At 43.0% G+C, this 20,295-nt stretch overlaps 1 protein-coding gene across 1 annotated transcript in view; it reads right to left on the bottom strand.

Annotated features, from left to right (window-relative positions):
• DPYSL3 (dihydropyrimidinase like 3) overlaps window positions 1-20,295 on the bottom strand; it is a 105,121-nt gene that overhangs the window by 59,054 nt on the left and 25,772 nt on the right. The gene's annotated exons all lie outside the window — the stretch shown is intronic.

Genomic DNA, 20,295 nt, shown 5'->3' on the forward strand with positions numbered 1-20,295 from the left:
CTTGTGCGGCGGAGCCAGGCCGCTCCACGGCCACCAGGGGGCGCGAGGGACTTTTCCGGGCCGGGATGCTGCAGTCCCGGGGTAGGAAGAGCGCTCTGGTGTCGCCCTCCTGGCCTCCAGGGCCAAGCTCCGGAAAGCGCCAGCGCCTGCCGCCAGCTCCCGGTCCGATTTCTCCCCGTCCCCACCCTCATTTCAGAAAGGTGACCGCTCTGGGTGTCCCTGCCAGAACCTGCCCTCCCCTCCATCCACCTCGCGGGCTGGACGGGGTGGCCGCCGCCTTTGTTACAGCCAAGCGCTGGGCGCTGCCTCTGCTGGTCGCTGGGTGTGTAAACAGCCGGTGCAAGCCCTTAAAAAGCCCAGAACTGGCCAGACTTGGTGCAGCCTGTCCGGCCCACTGGTATCCTGGGACCAAGAGAACAGGTATCAGAAAATGTTAACCCACTCACTCTCAGAGGGCTGCGAGGGGCACCGTGTCAGCTAATACCAACTGTTTTCTGAATTTTAAAAAAATATTATCAAAATAATATGTTTTAAAGGAACGCGGCTGCCTGATTCTTAGTATCTAAGAAAGAGTATTGATGTTGCTCTGTGAGTAAAAAGCAGACTACACCTTTAAGGGAAGGCACCTTACTGCTGGGCAGCCAGGGGTTTTGTGAGTCAACCTGTTCACATTCCTGAGTTTACTTTAGGCAGCAGGGCTGATAGTCAAAAGTCACCGTTATTAGAAGCAAAAACATGCCCTTCAGCGCTGGAATATATTGTTCCTTTAGCCACCTGCTTAGAGTTAACTGCCAAGGGAGGCAAATTTGGAGGAGTCACCGTGGGTGGGAAGTGAGTGGTGCTTGACTATGGGAGCTTCCAGCTCTCCTGGAAAATAATACCAATCATAGCACTTAAAAACAGCTATGGCTTGCTGTGCAAAAATGATAAATCCCTCTCAAGATAAGTCTCCTACATCCCCACTCCTCAACTGTGGGTCCCAATGCCCTACTAAATAGAAATTCTTTAGATCTCACGAAGCATGACTAGGTCTGCGTGAGGAATCTTGAATTCACGTTTCTGTTAGGCAGAACACTGACCACACTTCAGGATAGCTTTTCATTAAGTCCAAGGCTTACTTTGCAGTGGAGATGCTATAAAAAGCATCTACAGAAAGAGGGCAGAATACTTGAGCTGGGGCTTTCCAGAAACCTGACATGAACCTGACATAATCAAAGGGGAGACGAAGGCCCCCTGAAACACTCCCTTGTTGAGTTAATCCAAGCTTCCCGTTTATTCATGCGTAACTAGACTGAATGCAGGCTTCACAGGAAAAGTCCACTCTCCACTGTGATCCTCTGCCTACGACAAAGAATGCCAGGCAAAGGTCACCTCCCTGGACTCTTTTGCAAAGCACAGGGCGGGGGGGGGGGGGGGGGGGGGGGGAGGAGGTGAGAGACGGAAACCAAAGGCACGCCCTAAACATTTTGCTTTGTTCTTAAAGCTTAAGTGCTGAGACCACTAGCCAAGAGTTGTGAAATTACAAAGCATTCTGGGGATTGACATGCAAATAAGCAGGATTATATTTAGAACAGAGTAAAATAATTAAACTACACACTATGAAACCCTGCAGAGGTCTCTGAATCTTTCCCATAGTTTACTGCCCCCAAGTTTTTTAAGGGGATTTTGCAAGTTCTTCTTTTAAAAAAGCAAAAATATAGAGGGGACATTTATAGTCCTAAAGAAATATTACTACCTTTTTTTTGTTTTAATTCCTGTGTTTCTTTGCCTGTCTTGCATCCTAATTACCTCCTCTGTTATGGTCATTATGAACCAGAACACTCTACTAATGAGATTGATAACATATTTTTTGGTTACTTGGTTGTGTGTGTGTGTGTGTGTGTGTGTGTGTGTGTGCGTGCGTGTGTGTTGTTTCAAGTTACAAGACTTGGTTCAACTCTTGGAGGTCTGGTTTGCCTGCAAGAGGCCATGCAGAATAGGACCTGTGATGTGTTTCTCCGCATCAGAGTGCTGGGACAAGCCAGGCACAGGAATGCATAATAACCAGCTAATCGATTCAAGCTGTTCTCCTCATCAGAAATGTAAAACAAACACCATTTTACCCCTCTTTCATCCCCTTCAATCACCTCTCTCTTTTTTAAAATCAAAATCAAGTGTCTGAGATGAGTTTGAAGGAAAAACCCTTCTTTGGCTTTGCCTTTCTTATTCAAGGGGCAAGAAGAAAGGCAGCGATCAACACAAGATGCCTCTGTGTCTGGCCAAGAGGGTGAGGAGTGCGAGCAGCATGGATGTTTTCCACAGCAGAATGACTCTGAATGGTTTTCCTTGGATACACAGCAGTACTTGGCTTTAGGCATCTCAGGAAACTATGAGGGAGGGAGGGAGGGAGACACAGAGAGACTTAACTTATGGTCCCAAAGAAACTTAATTTTGGCCATCAAAACTACCCCACCCATAGACTTCCACATTTCAATCAAGGCTAAGTTTTTCTAGTAACTCAGGCCAATTCAATCCAATCCAATTTGCATTGCCTATCCAATCTGTCAAGAAATGCTGTTGCTTCTGTCTCCTGAATACATCCAGAATGCAACCGCTTCTTTCCATCTACAAACCTGCTGTCTGTGTCTAGCCACCATCTGCTGTTACCTGGACTCCTGCAGTAACCTCCGAACTGGGCTCTCTTCTTCGGCATCGTTCATTCATTCTCACAATTGCACATGATATTTACCTTGTGCTTACAATATGCTATTATTTTTCTAGGCACTAGTGTTCCAGGGGTGAATAATAATAATAATAATGTCCCAGATCTCACATACTGGTAGTTGACTTTATACCTTATCAACAGAGGGTCCTTTGTTAGCCCTCTTCTGTATTTTATTTATGTTGGTGGTACTTGACACCACATGACATGTTAATTTATTATTGAGTATTATCTTCTTTCCCATCACTAGAATGTAAGCTCCTTGAGAGCAGGGAATGTGTCTGCTATGTCCTAGGTGTATGAAATAGGGCCTTGCCCAAAGAAATTGCTCAATAATTAGGTGAGTGAATGCAAGAATGTTTTAAATGCTATCTGAAGAAAGAGTAGATGGAGTAAGAACTTTCCTGTAATTAAAGGGCATGTGGTTAGAAGCTAGATTTAAGAATACTTTTGCATCTCTTGAGCTACTTAGAGTTTCCTGATTCTATATTTCAGAGCAGATAAATTCAAGATGGTGAGGAATCACTTTGCTAATATGATACAGTCACAAATTCCAAGGCAACACATGTGTCAAAGAATGGCTCAGTAGAATAGGTTACCGTTAGGTATTTATGCACTGACTAGAGGCCTGGTGCATGAATTCGTGCACGGGTGGGGTCCCTCGGCCTGGCCAGCGATTGAAGCCTATGGGGAGGGGGAGGCACTGACCAGGGGGAGGGGCTATAAGGAGGTTGGCTGTGGGAGGACACTGACTACCAGGAGGCAACTCCTGCATTGAGCATTTGCCCCCTGGTGGTCAGTGCACATCATAGCGACTGATTGGTCATTCCAGTCATTTGGTCATAAGGTTCGCTTAGGTTTTTATATGCACTGAGTGGCCAGATTATTATGATCTCTGAACGCATAATAATCTGGCCACTCAGTGTATATCCTATATAATAAAAGGCTAATATGCAAATTGTCCCCTTGACCAGGTGTTCAACCAGCAGGCAGGCAGGCCGGCCAACCGCCCATGTCCCCTCCCCCTGGCCAGGCTGGCTGGACCCCACCCATGCATGAATTCATGCACCGGGCCTCTAAAAAAAAAATTGTTTGTTTTGTTTTGTTTTGTTTTCCTTGGATACACAGCGGTACTTGGCTTTAGGCATCTCAGGAAACTATGAGAGAGGGAGGGAGGGAGACACAGAGAGACTTAATTTATGGTCCCAAAGAAACTTAATTTTGGCCATCAAAACTGTGTGTGTGTGTGTGTGTGTGTGTGTGTGCACACACACACACACACTGAGTGGCCAGATTATTATGCGTTCAGAGATCACAATAATCTGGCCACTCAGTGTATATAGATTATAAAGCTACAGATTTGAAGGGAAATGCCATCGAAGTGTATGAAGAGGTAAAAAAAAAAAAAAAAAAAAAAAAAAAGCCTGTGGTCATTTAAAGAATTTCTTTAAAAAAATTTTTTTGATGAGTTCAGAGGGAAAACTATGGACTTAAACCCAAAATGGTTTACTGTTTAAGAATCTGGATTTGGGAGTAGAAGGACCTTGTTCCATATTGCAATTCATACACTTCCTATTTCCAGGACCTTCAGCAGATTTCTTCAACTTTTTGAGCCCTGGTTTCATCATCTCTAAAATGAGCATCGAATTACCTACCTTTACAGTATTTTGTGATGATTTCTTAATCCATTCAACCTACTATGGGTACCTAGGCATTAGAGATACAAATATTTGAACACAACAGACAAAATCCCTCTTTAAACTTCCATTTTAGCGGTAAGTGCATTGGGGATAAATAAAGCAGGGTTGGTAAGGTGAAAGTCATTCCAGGGTTTTGAGGATGGGCTGGAAACTTACATACAGGAGTCACAGAAGGCAAGGTGATAGGATGGAAGCTTAGACCAAATGGTAACAGTGGAAGCAGTGAGAAATGGTTGGATGTTGGATCTATTTCAAGGTAATGCCAACAGTAGTTGCTGAGTATTTGACTGGGGTATGAGAGAGAGAAGAATCAAAGATTACACTACATGTGTTGCCCTGAGCAATTCCAAAGATGAAGGCGAGATAGGAAAAACTGTAGGAGGAATGGGATTGGGAAGAAAGGTCAGGAATATGTTTGTGGACATTCCTATTAAACATCCAAGTGAAATATTGAGCAGGCAGGTGGATATTTGAGGTTAGAAATCTAAGGGAAGAGCTAGGCGAGAAATATGAGTTTGGGAGTTGACAGCCATTAGGTATTATTTAAAGTAACAATGCTGGATGAGATGACCAAGGAAGTGAATGCAGATAGAGAAGAAATCTGAGGTAAGTAGCATCCCTAATGGAAATGAGCAACCAGGAAAAGAAGCAGAGAGAGTGGTCAATGAGACAGAGGGGACAGCATGCAAGTATTGTGCTCTGAAGGTCAAGAAACAAAATTATTTCAAAGAAGAAAATGTGTTCACTTCCCTAATTGCCACTGAAATATTGAGAAGGATGAGAACTGAGAATTAATCAGTACATGAAAACACTGTCGAGGTCACTGAGCACCTTAAAAAGAGCACCTATAAAATGAGTATCTTAATACCCATATCACAGTGAGGGTTTTTTTGTGAGCATGTATGAAATTATTCAGTGGTATTACTGAGCACCTACTATGTGTGTGCCTGTGCCAGAGCAGTCTTAATGAAGTTGTGGGTGTGAAAATCAAAGTGGAAATTAGAGACGTCTAAGATAGGCAACTCTTTCAAGGGATTGTATTGCAAACGGGGACAGGGAAATGGAGCAGTAAGAGGCAGAGAAAGTGGAATCTAACATGCGAGAAATATATTATGGTGTGTGCCAGTGAGTCTAATTCAGTAAGGAGAGGAAACTTCATGGTGCAGGAAAGAAATGGGATAAATGCTCTATCATCTTGAATGGACAACACAGGTGACACCTAGTGTTCAAAAGGAGGGCTTGCCCCTTAGCAAGGAGCAAGGATGGTTTCTTCCCAGTAACTGAAGGGAAGCGCGTACTGGCACAGAGACAGTGGTGAGGTAAATTTCACAGAGGGAGTTTATGAAAGTTCTCTTGTGATTGTGTCTATTTTCTCTGTCATCAGCTAAGACAGTCTGGGGGGAAGGTGATGGAAGTTAGAAGGGAGAGGAGTCGGCATGAATTACTTTTCCAGGAGAGTAAAGGGCCTAGGGAAATAGGAAATATGGTGTGATTATCTGTCAGCACTAAGGAGTTCCTTCAGTTAGTAGCCATGAATTTAAAGACTCATAAGCATGTTTGTTGATATTCCTTCAGCCATGTACAGCTGTATGTGTGCAGAGTATGCAGGCATGGGGTAGGCAGGGTGCGCAATTTAACAAGGGCTTTGATAGGTGAGTGCTGACAAGGCAGAGAGAAACTCAAGGGAATTGAGGACGAGGCCTGGGATCTATGCTGGTCAGGAGACAAGGGAGGGCACAGATGTATACACGAGTAAAGGACAGTGAACATTTGAAGATTAAATATAATTGTTCATTTATAAACCCTACCTGTAAAGCTCTTAGTACAAAGTAAGTTAATTAGAGGGCAGCTATTCCTACCATTTTTTTCAATAGAAACAAATGCTATTTGTTATTATTAATGAAACAAAATCAAATTAAAGAAAAATAAATAGGCAATATAGAGGGTCTGCAAAGCTAAATATCGGTTATCATCTGTAATTTGAAATGATTAATAAAACTGTTGCAATTGTGTCTTTTTTTTAATTCACATTTATTTATTTGGACATTCAATATTATTTTATATTAGTTTCAGGGCCTACCATTATTTTTAATGTTCTGATTATTATTTGCTGAAGTCATTTATATCAGGGACTACATGTTATTTATCTTTGTAGGCCCAGCTCTTTTATGATGATTGGAATAGGGTAGAAGCAATGCAGGGTGGGAGGTATTTAATTGAATAGAGGGGAAAGTCAAGAATATTCTGTCTTCCTTTTAATCACCACACTATCTAAAATGAGTGCTTAGCCATGTACACAGTTTTTACTCTTAAAAATACTTTCTACTTTTTTAAAAAAAAATTATGTTTTCCTATATTAATATGACAAACATTTCCCCTAGTCCTAATTTGAAGGGTGGAGAAAAAAATAGACCCAAAACAAATATAGAAGAGTTTTGAAGAGGCAAAACCACACACCAGGTCTTTGTGAAATAGAAAGGCATTCTAGTGTGAATAAATAGTTAATCTCAGAACTGCCCATTAAGTATTTGGGTCTATTAATTTCACCTACAATTCAAAGGAAATCTTAGTTATGTAATTCCAGTGTCACAGAATGAAAATCAAAGTGGTGATTCACCTGCTATTATTAGATGTTTACATATTAAATACACAGAAATAACCTGACAAACAAGCCTACCCTTGTTATACATAAGCCATAAAAGAGAGAGAAAAAAGATTATAAACCACCGAGTAGTATTCTCATGGGCTTATCCCCAAATCACACTCCCACCAGTGAGAGCAAAGTGTGCACACCTCCTTCTCCCTGAACAGAGCTTCTCATTCACTTCCTTATTAGAGAATAATTCTGATGGCCCCTGGCCTTCTCCATTAACTTTCATGGCAACTCATTTCAAAGCCAGGGGCAGGATTATCCAGCTGAACCCAGTGTAATCACAAAGGTCCTTATAAGAGGGAGGCAATGGGTCAGAGAAAGAAAGGGAGATGTGATGATGGAAACAAAGGTCAAAATGATGTGGCCATGAGCCAGGGAAAGTAGTCCACCTCTAGAATCTGAAAAAGGCAAGAAACAGAGCTTCCAGAAGGATTGCAGCCCTCCTGATCCCTTGATTTTAGCCCTGAAAGACCCATTTTAGACTTCTCACTTCCAGAACTGGAAGAGAATAACTGTATTGTTTTAAGCCCGTAGGTGCATGATAATTTGTTTCAGCAGCAATAAGAAACCACAATAGATAGAAATCAAAGTGAATCAAGGATTTATGATCGGGAAGCTAAGATTAGTCACTCCACTAATGGAATGACTAATTTCCCTTACCCAATGTCTGGATGTGACCTAGTTTTCAGGCTTAAAAAATGTTAACTGGAGGAAAAGCTGGATCATCGTGAGGAAGGAGCCTGCAATACCGTGCCTAGTGTATATGACAATGATTCTTCTACTCTCTCCTCAAGGGCCATAAACTAATGCCACTATCAACTGGGAAAGGGAATAACTAAACAACCTAAGGACCAATGGATACAAGTTCCCAGTTGACACTGATACACAGAGCTAGAAGCATTATCATAGCTTTTCTGTTAGAGAGGAGGCATATTGAGGCCAGGTATAAATGGACCCCTGGTCTAGATCTGGCTTACATTTGGTTCTTTGGGTTCACAGATCCATCTAGTGATCACTTTCACATACTATCAGTGTTGAAGGATTCCTAGGCAGAAAGGGGAAAGATGGAAAGATCAAGGAAAATGAGGTCATGGGTAGAAGCATATGATGGACCTATGGAAGTGGGCATGAAGACTGAAGATATAGAAATTACATATCAATGCCCTTCCCAAAGAGCATCCATCACAGAGGAGACACGAAATGAGGAAGACAAAATGACTCAGTCAGTTGACATCAGCCAGGCTCCATCATTAACCACCCCAATATTTGCACAATGGGCTCACGGATGGAGTAGACACAGTGACAGGGAAGAAGCTATGCAGGGAACCAACATCCACTCACCAATGCTGATCCAGCTACTGGTGCTGTCAATCATCCATCCTGCCAACAACAAAGAGCAATACTACCTCGCCAACATGGCACCATCCCTCAAAGATACTTGGTGATAAGTTGACTACATTTGGACCCTTTTCACACTAGGAGGCACAGTGGCTCATTCTTACAAAAATGAACACATGCTAGGTATGTAATTGCCTTTTCTGCTGCTAGGACCTCCGTCAACACCGCTATTTGGGGGTTTAAGAAGTGTTTGATGCACTAAAATGGGATCCCACATAACATCACATCAGGTCAAGAGGCCTGTTTAAAAGCAAATGAGATGCAAGAATGGCCATGTGTTTGTGGAATCCACTAGTTATATCAAACTAGTAGCCCTGCGCATGAATCTGTGTGCCAGTAGGTCACTGCCGCCCTCCTGTTGCTCTCTGCCCACTGCCCCGCCCTCCTGTAGCTCCCCCCGCCCCGTCCCCTCTGTAGTTCTCTGCCTTCCACTTGCTTGCTGCCCTGCCTCCTCCTGTAGCTCTCCACTGCCTGCTTCTAGTTCGCTGCCCCACCCTCCTGCAGATCCGTGATCCGGTCATTACGCGGTTGGTCATTATGCATCACGGTGTAATGGATAATTAGCATATTCCTCTCCTGTTATATAGGATGCCACATAACCCTGAAGCTGCCATCCTGAGTATGGAAGAATGGCCTACTGAAGGCACAACTGAAGCACCAATTCGGAGATGATTCTTTGCAAGGATAAAGCACCATCCTCCAAGGCGCACTAGTCAATGCCCTCTCTATGGTGCTGTGTCCAGAAAGAATACATGGATCCAAGAACCAAAAGGAAAAAGAAGCAGAAGTGACCCCCTTTTGCCTTCACTCCCAGGGACACAACTGGGAAATATGTGCTTCACATCCCTGCAGCTCTGGGCTGTTTAGTCTTTTGCCCCAAAGGGAAGTGCTTCCACCAGGGAGCGTAGCTAGAGTCCAACTAAACTCTAACTTACAGCTGCTACAGGGCACTCTGAGCTCTTTGTGCCCAGGGACTCAACAGACTAGAGTGCAAGTTGGCATCCATGTAGGTCCCTGATCAGGAGGAGGCAGGGCTGCTGGTACACATGGGGATGGGAAGATGAATGGCACCCTTGAGAGCCACATGGGTTCTTTCAGGTACTAGCTTGCCTAGTCTTGGACAAGAACATCAGCTGTACCCTGAGAAGGGCATGGTGACCAGGGGCTCAGAGCCCTCAGAGATGAGGGTCTGTGTTCCAACAACAAGTAAATCACCTGGTCCAGTGAAGGAGGTAGCTAAGGATGAGGCGAATCTAGACTAGTAAAGGGCCATGATGAGTATTATTGTGGCCTTAAGACCAGCTATGGGAAAAGAGGCACTCAGACCCCCAAGAGAAGAGCTACCCGCAGGTCCTGGAGTTGTTGCACCGAGCACTTACACAAAGAAGTGAAATGAGCAGTAGCAGCAGCGCAAGGAGGGGTCTGCAGGAGACATAGTGAAGCTCCACCCAGCTCCCAGTTCAGGACTGAAGGCTTCATTCCAACAGGTACTCTCAACTCTCAGTGGTCAGCCCTTTCTAGAAGCTTCCCTTGTCTAAGATACCCACCCCTGTAAGGGCAGCCTGATCCAGTCATTGGTTAATGAGAGCATTTAAAGGCCTGGCCTCCGGGCCACCAAAGAGCAACAACTATAAGGGTTATCCCAACTTCAGGGCTGTAGGTCAGCTTATGTCTTTGTTAAAGACCACATCACAGATAGACTTCACCCTGGGCCCAAACCTCGCCTTTATTCCCTCCTCTTTCACAATTGTTGATTCTAGAGACTCTCCCTAATAAACATCCTACTCTCCCTCTCTGAATCTGCTTCCCAGGAAACCCTACCTGTAACTGTGAGACTGCTATTAAATGAACATCTACCTAGTGTGACATTTTTATTTAGCCAATATTTTAAAATGCATAAATTTTGCACTCAAATATGAATTTATTTAAAAATGAGAAACTTGGCAATTCTAGGCTCATAGGCACACATTAGTGCCCATCAGCTGGAACTGAATACTGGCTGACTTTTGAACAGAACATGTATTTTCCTCGTCATAATGCCTGCTGCCTTCTCTTCCTTTCCACAGAAGCCTGTATATATACGTGCTTCCATGTGTTTATGCCACCTGCCTGGCTATCATCATTTGAGTTCTGACATCAGACCATTTAAGATTCTTTAGTTATTTAGGCCTTAAAGAATAGGGACTCTGGCCCTGGCTCAGTTGGTTAGAGTGTCATCCTGATAGGCCAAGGTTGGGATTCAATCCCCTGTCAAAGCACATACAAGAATCAACCAATGAATGAACCAATAAGTGGAACAACAATTTCTCTCTCTCTCTCTCTCTCCCCCTCTCCCTCTCCCTCTCCCTCCCTCCCTCCCTCCCTCCTTCCTCTCTATCTCTAAAATCAATCAATCAATTAAAAAAAATAAGGACTCTATGTCTCAAAGGTGTGGGTTGTTCTTTTCCAAGGTCCAGTGCCTGTTCAGAATTGAGAGAGCAGTGAGCTCTCCAAGGAGCTACCTCCACCCCAGCTCACCCCACTCCATTCCCAATGGGCCCTAAATCACAAGACTGAATCCGGGAACCACCAGGCCTTCTGTTAAAAGCCTGCTTGAGAACACGCACTGGAGCTGCTGGATCTAAGGCTACGTGCAGTCAGTTTCACCCTTGGGCTGAATGGAAACACGTGTGATTGGATTCAGATCGCTGCCTGTACAGCACAACAGCTCACTCCAGATGAGGGATGTGAGCTTCACTCTTGGATGGAAGCTCAGAATAGCAAGCCAACCCTAAGTACAAAGCTGCAACCCCAGTTTATATTTTCCAGGTTTCCCATCCGTCTCCAGGAAGGGACTTTGGCTGTATGTCCTTTGTTTTATTTCCTCTGGTTTCCTGCACTGAGCTGTAGCAAATGCTCCAAGGCCATAGGGCCTCCTGGCTCCCTATCTTTTCAGAGAAGTAGAAATGGCAGACACATATGCCTGACACACAGTGTCTCTAAGCAAATTCCCAAAGGAGCCAGAGAATGGCAACTGGTCCTTAGGTCACAACTTAATTATCACTGCCTCCATTACCTGTCCGTGAGTCTCCAATCATTCCCCAGTCCTCTGAGGTTAAAGTCTCAGATTCTTACTATGATACAAAACTCCCCACACAGGGCCTCTGCACACATCCCTGTGGCTTCATTTCTCTTCACTCCTGATTGTACTTTCTGGTCCAGTAACCCTAGGAATGACTAGCTCCTCTCTCACATCCAACTGCTTGCCTATGTCATACTTTCTGCCTCCGACTGTTCCCCTACTGGACTTGGGTAACTCCAGGCATGATCCCTTCCAGAAAGCTTTCCCTGACACCTACTCACTGCCCCCTGGTGCTTCCTTAAGCCTCCGCCAACTTCCCGCACTGCCCTTACAGAGCATGTTATAATTGTCGTTTTGTTGGCCATTGTCCTCAGGGTCCTTGAGGGCGGTGCTGTGTTTACTCCTCACTGTATGCCCAGTGCCAGCATAGTGCTGAGTATTGACGAAGGCATGCATGAGATGTGTATTGAATGCCTTGGATGAACTCCTGCCAACATACATATACTATACAGATGTGCATGCACACATCTGTACACTCATAAACAAACTCAAACCAAATGTAAACCCTCCTGGAGAGCAGAATCCTGGAGGGTTGGCTGGGGTCGCAGAAAGTTTTGGATGGACTCGTTTGCATGTTAAGGGGGTATCATTTAGGTAGACGATTAGTGCAAACGCCTTGTTAAAAAGTTGAAGATAACAATTATCAGTAAAACAATTTTTAAAAAAGAGGGACTGTATTTGTTTAAAAGATTCAAGTGTAAGTATCCAGCCAGGCTGGAATCAGGACCTGCCGGCCACAGTCTCTTTTATCTTCTGAGGCCTCGTGGTCATTCACTCGACTCTATTTACACTAGCTACATTTTTTCTCTAAACATTTGGCTGCCCCCTATTTCTGTGCATTAAGGAAATAAGAGAATAAAATAAGTCTCTTGGTTCTAGTCCTCAATTGGAAAGAATTTGATTGGTTCTGCTTGAGTCAGTTATAAACCTACGACCTAATGACCTATGGAGCAGAGATGGAGTAATCACAACATAAACCTGACTGCAAGGAGCCCACCCACGGGGAAATAGAGAAAAAGGACCCATTATGATCTTGGCAGAACCCCAAAAGAGGACTGGTGCACTGATTCTTATCTGCTGTCCACACAAACGGGCAGAGGAGGGGGCACAAAAACCCATACATCATGAACAAGGGAAAGAAAAATTGTCAGGTTTAAGATAGAAATTCTCTAACAAGTTCAGGAGAGAGTAGGTGAGATAAATTTTGCAAAGGTGACCCCTGACAATGCAAATTTGCCTGCCTGCCATATGCTAATAGTGTTCTCAGTCCACATATTACAGGTATTCGCATCTCTCTCTCCCGCCCCCCTTTCCCCTCTCTCAGGCTTCTTGGTTTCCGTCTCTGATTGTCTTTTTGCTCTAGCTTCATTATTATTTTAGATCTTCAAAGAAATCAAGTCCTTGAGACCATTGTGATCAACCCACTCGATCCTATAGTGGAAGCACATGAGATTACAGAAGTCATATGGTTTGCCAACCCCTAACCCCATAGTCAGTGACATGAATAGTGTAGGTTCTGACTCCTACTCCAGAGACCACCCACCATCCATGACATACTGCCTCGCTTCATCCTAGATATACAGAGGTGTGGGGGCCGAGGCAGGTTCATGCCCTGTTCAAGCCTACAGTAATACGAAGCCTCAAATGAAATAAAATTCTGTGCAATATCAGAAAGAGACGAGTAAATGCTGAATCAGAAACAAAGGTGGTGTTGTGAAAAGAGAAAAAGAGCCCAGCTGCTGTGCCTCAGTGGTTGAGCATTGGCCTATGAACCAGGAGGTCACTGGTTCGATTCCCAGTCAAGGCACATGCCTGGGATGCTGGCTCGATCCCCAGTAGGGGGCTTGCAGGTGGTAGCTTATCAATGATTCTCTCATTATTGATGTTTTATCTCTTTCTCTTCTTCTCTGAAATCAATAAAAATATATTTTTTTAAAGAGAGAAAAAGAATAGAGTCAAGGGTCCCACGTTTTAACCATGTCTATTTTATTAAAAAATTATTTGACCATAAGCAATTCATTTAACTTCTCAGATCTTCAATGGAGAATATGGAATTTCCTTCCAACTTGGAAGCAAATCATTTATTCTCCATTGGGATGATGATCAAATGAGATCATGGAAATGCCCCCATTTGGGGGAAAAAAATGCACCCAGAAAGGCTATTTGAACACCAGACCTTAGTATTATTTTTTCCATCATGTTACAAACATATCCAGGACTGATATCTGCTCAAAGGCCTAATTACCATCATTGTTTCCAAGTATGACCCTCCCTGTAGGTACCTCTCTGTTTTTCGAATTATGTATTTCTCCAGATGCACGTTTCTGCTTTTCCAGGCTGACCTCGTTCGTTCATTTCCTGTCCATATTTCTAATCTCTCTAAGGTTGCTCTGCACTATGTCTCTTGCTCACTAGTGTCTATAGCACCATGCTATTTACCCTCATCTGCAGATGCAATTACCATAATAGGTTTATAGCCTCTTTCCAAGCCATTAACAACAAAGCAAAATGAAATATGTCTGAAGCTGCTTGCTGCCGCATCTTCCTGGGACTTGCAGCCTGACATTGTTCATTCTTGTTGGGTTTTTCAGCCAGTTTTGAGGTCATTTCTCACGATTCAGAGAACCTCCTAACCCAACCAAAGACTGTTTGGTTTGTTTGGTTTTAGTCATATGGGAAGCAGACCTTGTTTCTCCTGATCATAATAAAATAAAGTAAAATAAAATAAGTTATAACATGCCAACGCATAAGAATAAATCAGTGGGTTCCTTTCCAAACTTCTCCTGCCCCACATCAATGTAAGGGTGCTCACTCTGATTCTGTCTCTGTGCCGATCCAGAAATCAGGAGGACCTACTTTTCCAAGTGGAACTCCAAATCCTTGTGTGTTTCTTTCCAGTGAAAACCTGCAGCCAAGTTCCTCCATCAACTGGAGGAAGAGGGGGCATAATCTGTGAGGCTCACTACAGAGGAAACTTTTCCTTGTTTTTCTCAATAATTTGGCTGACATTAGAGTCCCTTCTTTGCTTCCATTACAACACTTGGCAGTTTCTAAAGAGAAAGGGGTTTGAAGGAGAAAAAGAACACAAAGACTAATCCATGGATGAATAGACTTGATAAATCATTTTGATGGCATGTTATTGCAAACAATTTTCTTTTCTTCTTAGCTTAGAATTCGTTTTTGTTTGGTTTGTAAATCGAGTTCAGCATGGGGTACTCTGGCTTCTTCTAATCTCTGGAATATGTCTGTTCACTTATTAAGCATTTCTGCCAATGGACTTCTCACCAGAAATTTTTGCCTTTTGCAGCTCAAGCTCTAAACAGTTGGATATTCAGGTTGATTAAAACCTCACTCTGAACTACCATAGGTATCTCTCGATTTCTTTTAAAAATATAGTAAAAACTTTATGTACAACCACCTTAGAAATGCTAAATTTTAGTTTCTGAATAAAGAAGAGAGAAAAGCTGCATGTTATCTTGGTACCCGAAGTCAGTGATTTGCAACCTTTTTCATCTCATGGCACATGTAAACTAATTCGTAAATTCTGCGGCACACCAAAATATATTTTTTATTGCTGATTTGACAAAAAGTAGGTATAATTTTGATTCATTCACACCAAGACGGCTATTGTTGTGTTAGCTGTTGTCATTTATTTTTATTTGACAATCTAAGGGAAAAGAGATTAGTGTCCACCCTGGCCAGGTGGATCAGTAGTATGGAGCATTGTCCTGTTCACCAAAAGGTTGCATGTTCGGTTCCCAGTCATGGCATATCCCTGGGTTTCAGGTTCAATCCCCAGTGGGGCCACGTACAGGAAGTAGCTGATCAATGTTTCTCTCTCACATTGATGTTTCTTTCTCTCTCTCTCTCTCTCTCTCTCTCTCTCTCTCTCTCTCTCTCTCTCTCTCTCTCCCTTCCTCTCTCTAATAAAATCAATGAACATATCCTTGGGTGAGGATTAGAAAAACATTCTTAAAGAGATCAGTGCCCTTGACTAAATAGCCAGGTATTGCATGTTTTAAAAATTCTAGCCCCACGCCATTTGAAAATCACTGCCCTAGCTAATTGCAGCGTTTGGAGAAAAGTCTAATTTGTATCAATGCCTTTCATCCATGAAAGTAGAAAAGCACAGACTTGGGACACAGACCTGGTTTTCTATCGGGGCTCTATCAAATGCTTGCTTTAGGAAACTGGAAAACTTTCTTAACCTTTTTGAGTTTGTTTCTTCTTCTATATAATGGAAATGATACTATATCCATTGTGGAACATTTTTTAGATTAAATTAGCAAAATGGGAGCTAATAAATAGAGTGTCTGGTGCATAGCAGGTGATCAATGTCAGCTGTTTCCCTTGTCCTCCCTTAAATACAAGGACAAAATCTGTCATCTTTTATTAATACATGTGGCTCCCTCTCTCATAACACTATTACCAGGCAGTTTTGAACTGCTAAGAGGAAAATGTCTTTCCATGAATTTAATAAGGATAATGATACTAGGCAGGCATCATTCTAAATGCTTTATATGAATTAATCCATTCAATCCTCACAAAGGAAGGTCATTTTACTATTCCCATTTACAGAAAAGGATGAGGAAGTTGCAAATGGTTACTAGACGGGTCAAGAATTAATATATATATAAAGCATTTTATGTAATGCCTGTCACATGTAAATTCTTAATAAATTAGAAAGTTAGTGAAGAAATAAGATTTTTGTAATAAAATTAGATCCCTAGTTGCCATATCCTTTTATTTATTTTTACCATCTTTATTGAGATGTAAACCATATACCATAAAATTCCAATTCATTGTTTCTTAGTATATTCACAGAGTTTCACAAACATCACCACAATCTAGGTGTAGAATATTTTTATCATCAGAAAAGTCCTTTATTTTTTAAGCTCTGAATTTTGATAGATTTCTTAAAGGAGAAATTGTATCAAAAATGTCACTTCTTTCATACATTGTTGGTTGGAATGGTAGAGCCACTCCAGGAAACAATTTGGCAGTTCCTACAAGACTAAACATGCACTAACTATTTGACCTCACAGTTACACTCCTGGGCATTTATCCCAAAGAAATAAAACTTACATTCCTACAAAAACATGGACAAGAATGTTCATAGCATTTCTATTGGTAATAGCCCCAAAGTGGAAACAACCCAAATGTTCTCCAGTAGGTGAATGGGTAAGTAGGGTCTGGTACACCCACATAATGCAATACTACTCAGCAATAAAAAGGGTCAAACTATTGATAGATGAAGAAGTAGGAGGAAAGGATGGATCTTAAGGGTATTATGCTTAATGAACAAAAAAAAATTTCACAGAGTGATATGTATGATCCCATTTATATAATATCCTAAAAATGACAAAACTTCAGGTAGCATGAGAGACTTCCTTTAGTGATGAAACAATTCTGTATTTTGGTTGTAATGGTGCTTATGTGAATATGCATGGGGTGAACTTGCATAGAACAGCGCGCGCACACACACACACACACACACACACACACACACAGAATGTAAAAATTGGTGAAATATGAATAAGATCCTGCCGTCTAGGTAACATTATTATACCAGTGATAGCTTCCTGGCTTTGACATTGTGCTACTGCTACATAAGATGGGACCATTGGTAAAAGCTGAGTAAAATGTCCAAAGAACTCTATGTACCATTTTTTTAAATTCCTGTGAGCCTATAATCATTACAAAATAAAGAGTTAAAGTAATGGCATTTCAAAAGGAAAGCCAAGAGGAGTTTTGAAGAGGATGCCCAGACATGAAAGCTGGCAGTATGATATTTTAAGATTGACACAACGTGATCATCATTGCTAAAGACTTGACAGAAAGATGAAATTACAAAACAAATTGCTCAAAATGGAAAATTATTCAAGGGAGTGGAAAGAAGAACACTTCAAAAGAACATATAAAAGCAAAGCCTCAAAGATGCTAATAAACATAAGGTAAATTAAAGAATAAATAAAAATGCCTTAGAAAAGGTGGAAAGATTGAAGTAATTAGAAACTGTAGGAGTAATCCCATTTAATGGTTTGTCTTAACATGTTATCATAAGGAGGAAGATGACTCAAACTCTTGAAAACACTCTTAAAGGATTTAGAGGGATAAATTACAGTGAAAAAAATCTGAAGTTAATTTTTTAATTTAATCCTCACCTAAGGACATGCTTAGAGAGAGGAAGGGAGGGGAGAAAGAGAGAGACAGAAACAGCGGTATGAGAAAGAAACATCAATCGGCCTTCCATAGTGACCTGACCAGGGATCAAACACACAACTCAGGTATGTGCCCTGACTGGGAATCGAACCAGTAACCTTTCAGTTCAAGGGACAACATTCAACCAACTGAGACACTCCAGCTGTGCTGAAGTTAATTTATTTGGATTAGGATCATGAACTCAAAGTAATACCAATAAACACATCCTCAGAAATAAATGTATGATTATTATATTGCTTCTATAGATAATATATATATCCTATATAATAAAGAGGTAATATGCAAATTGACCGTCTCGCCCTCACACACAAGATGGCCACCACAAGATGGCCGGCTGGGGAGGGCAGTTGTGGGTGATCAGGCCAGCAGGGGAGGGCAGTTAGGGGTGACTGGGCCAGCAGGGGAGGGCAGTTGGGGGCAACCGGGCTGGCAGTGGAGGGTAGTTGGGGACAATCAGGCCAGCAGGGAAGGGCAGTTGGGGGCAATCAGGCTGGCAGGGGAGCAGTTAGGCGTTGATCAGGCTGGCAGAGGAGTGGGTAGGGGGTGATCAGGTTGGTAGGCAGAAGCGGTTAGGGGCGATCAGGCAGGCAGGCAGGCAAATGGTTAGGAGCCAGCAGTCCTGGATTGTGAGAGGGATGTCCAACTCATTCGAGGGGTTCCAGATTGGAGAGGGTGCAGGCTGGGCTGAGGGACACCCCACAGTGTATAAATTTTGTGCACCAGGCCTCTAATATATATATATATATATATATATATATATATATATATATATCCCTAAAATGTAAAAAGACCGAAGGGCAGAACAATTGAACAACCAAACAATCAGTCGCTATGATCTGCACTCACCACCAGGGGGCATGCACGGAACATGGTGGGCATCAGCAGCAGGTGGCAGAGCATGGAACATGGTGGGCATCGGCTGAGGCAGGATGGTGGAGCAGGTGAGCAAGGGCGCCAGACCAAGGCAGAGTGCCGGTCGCTATCATCAGGGTGAGCCTCTGGTGGATACTAAAAATTCTTTGCCCCTGTGCATTGTGGTCCTGCCAGATGCTCACACCTGCTGCCGGCATCTGGCGCTGGCCTTGATCGCTCGGCGCCATCAGTGGGTTCAAGCAGCAGCTGCAATCCCCGATCACCCCTCAGGGCTTCTCCATCTCCCCCTACTCCTGAGGGACGATCAGGACGGCCACCCACTGATGGCACTGGCCCTGCTCGCACTCGCTGCTGATGCCAGCCCCAATTGCTCTGCACCATCAGGGGGTGTGAGCGGGGCCAGTGCCGTCAGCGCATGGGAGTGGCAGGAGTGGGGCTGCCAGCAGAGAGGAGACTGGGGGCTGCGGCGGGAGGGGCCAGGCAGGGGCACGGAGGATGGGCCAAGACCCGCCCCTGTGCCCATCACAGCCTCGCAGCCCACAGTTCCTTTCAAGGTGCAAGAATGTGTGCACTGGGCCCCTAGTAACAATAATAAGAAAAACAAGAGTAAAATTATTAAGTTCTATCTGCCCCAGAACTTTTGTCCATGTTTTACATGTATTATTTAATTCTCATAATAACCTGGTGTGATTGGTACCATTACTATGGCCCTTTATTTAGTGAGAAAACTGAGCCACAATCATTTTAAGTTACTTGACCAAACTCACATAGCAAGTAAGTTGTAGAGCTAGTTAATTCATAGAGCTACAAATGGTCATGAACCCCATTTTGAAATTCAAAATTAAAGAAAGGATATGAATTAATCTCTAATTTTAGCTTGGGAAATTAAACCCTAATGCCAATTAGTCTTTCAATCACCTAGTCAAAAGGAGAAACAAACTGGTTTTATTTATATTAGCATGAACTTTTAGTTATCCAGGGTCCACTCAGAGGACAATTTTTAACTATAAAATAATTAACGTCCAGAATGATGAGTAAGGCGATATGGTAGGTTAGATAACTTAGCTCTTCCAACACAAAATATATAAACACACAATTAGAGACAAAAAAGCGGGGCAGGGGGGGGGGGCTGAACATAGACATAAGCAGGAGAACTGATACTTTGGCTGCCTGATGGGAATTTGTCCATCTTGGTAACCAAGGGTCTGGGTTTTAAAGCTTCAGAGAGAACAAGAAAGCAGGCGGGGTTAGAACAGAGACACCCCCTCCCCTATATAAATGTTTGTCCTTCTGTGAAGAAAAGCAAGTAGGAACACCGTTTTAATGAAGGGTAAAGACATGGAACTTGTTGGCCTTGTGCCACGCTCTTGATGGGGCACTGAAAGGTGGGCCTCTGCAGAATTTGTAATGATGGGAGGACCCTCACACAGGCTTGGATTTTATTTTAAACCACTAAGAATTCCTAAAGTGGGATATTAACATTAAAAATGGTCACCACAGCCCTGGCTAGTTTGGCTCAGTGGATGGAGCGTCGACCTGCAGACTGAAGGGTCCCGGGTTCGATTCTGGTCAAGGGCATGTACCTTGGTTGTGGGCACATCCCCAGTGGAGGGGGGTGCAGGGGGCA

The sequence above is a fragment of the Cnephaeus nilssonii genome (assembly GCF_951640355.1).
Source record: "Cnephaeus nilssonii genome assembly, chromosome: 5".
Classification (NCBI taxonomy): domain Eukaryota; kingdom Metazoa; phylum Chordata; class Mammalia; order Chiroptera; family Vespertilionidae; genus Cnephaeus; species Cnephaeus nilssonii.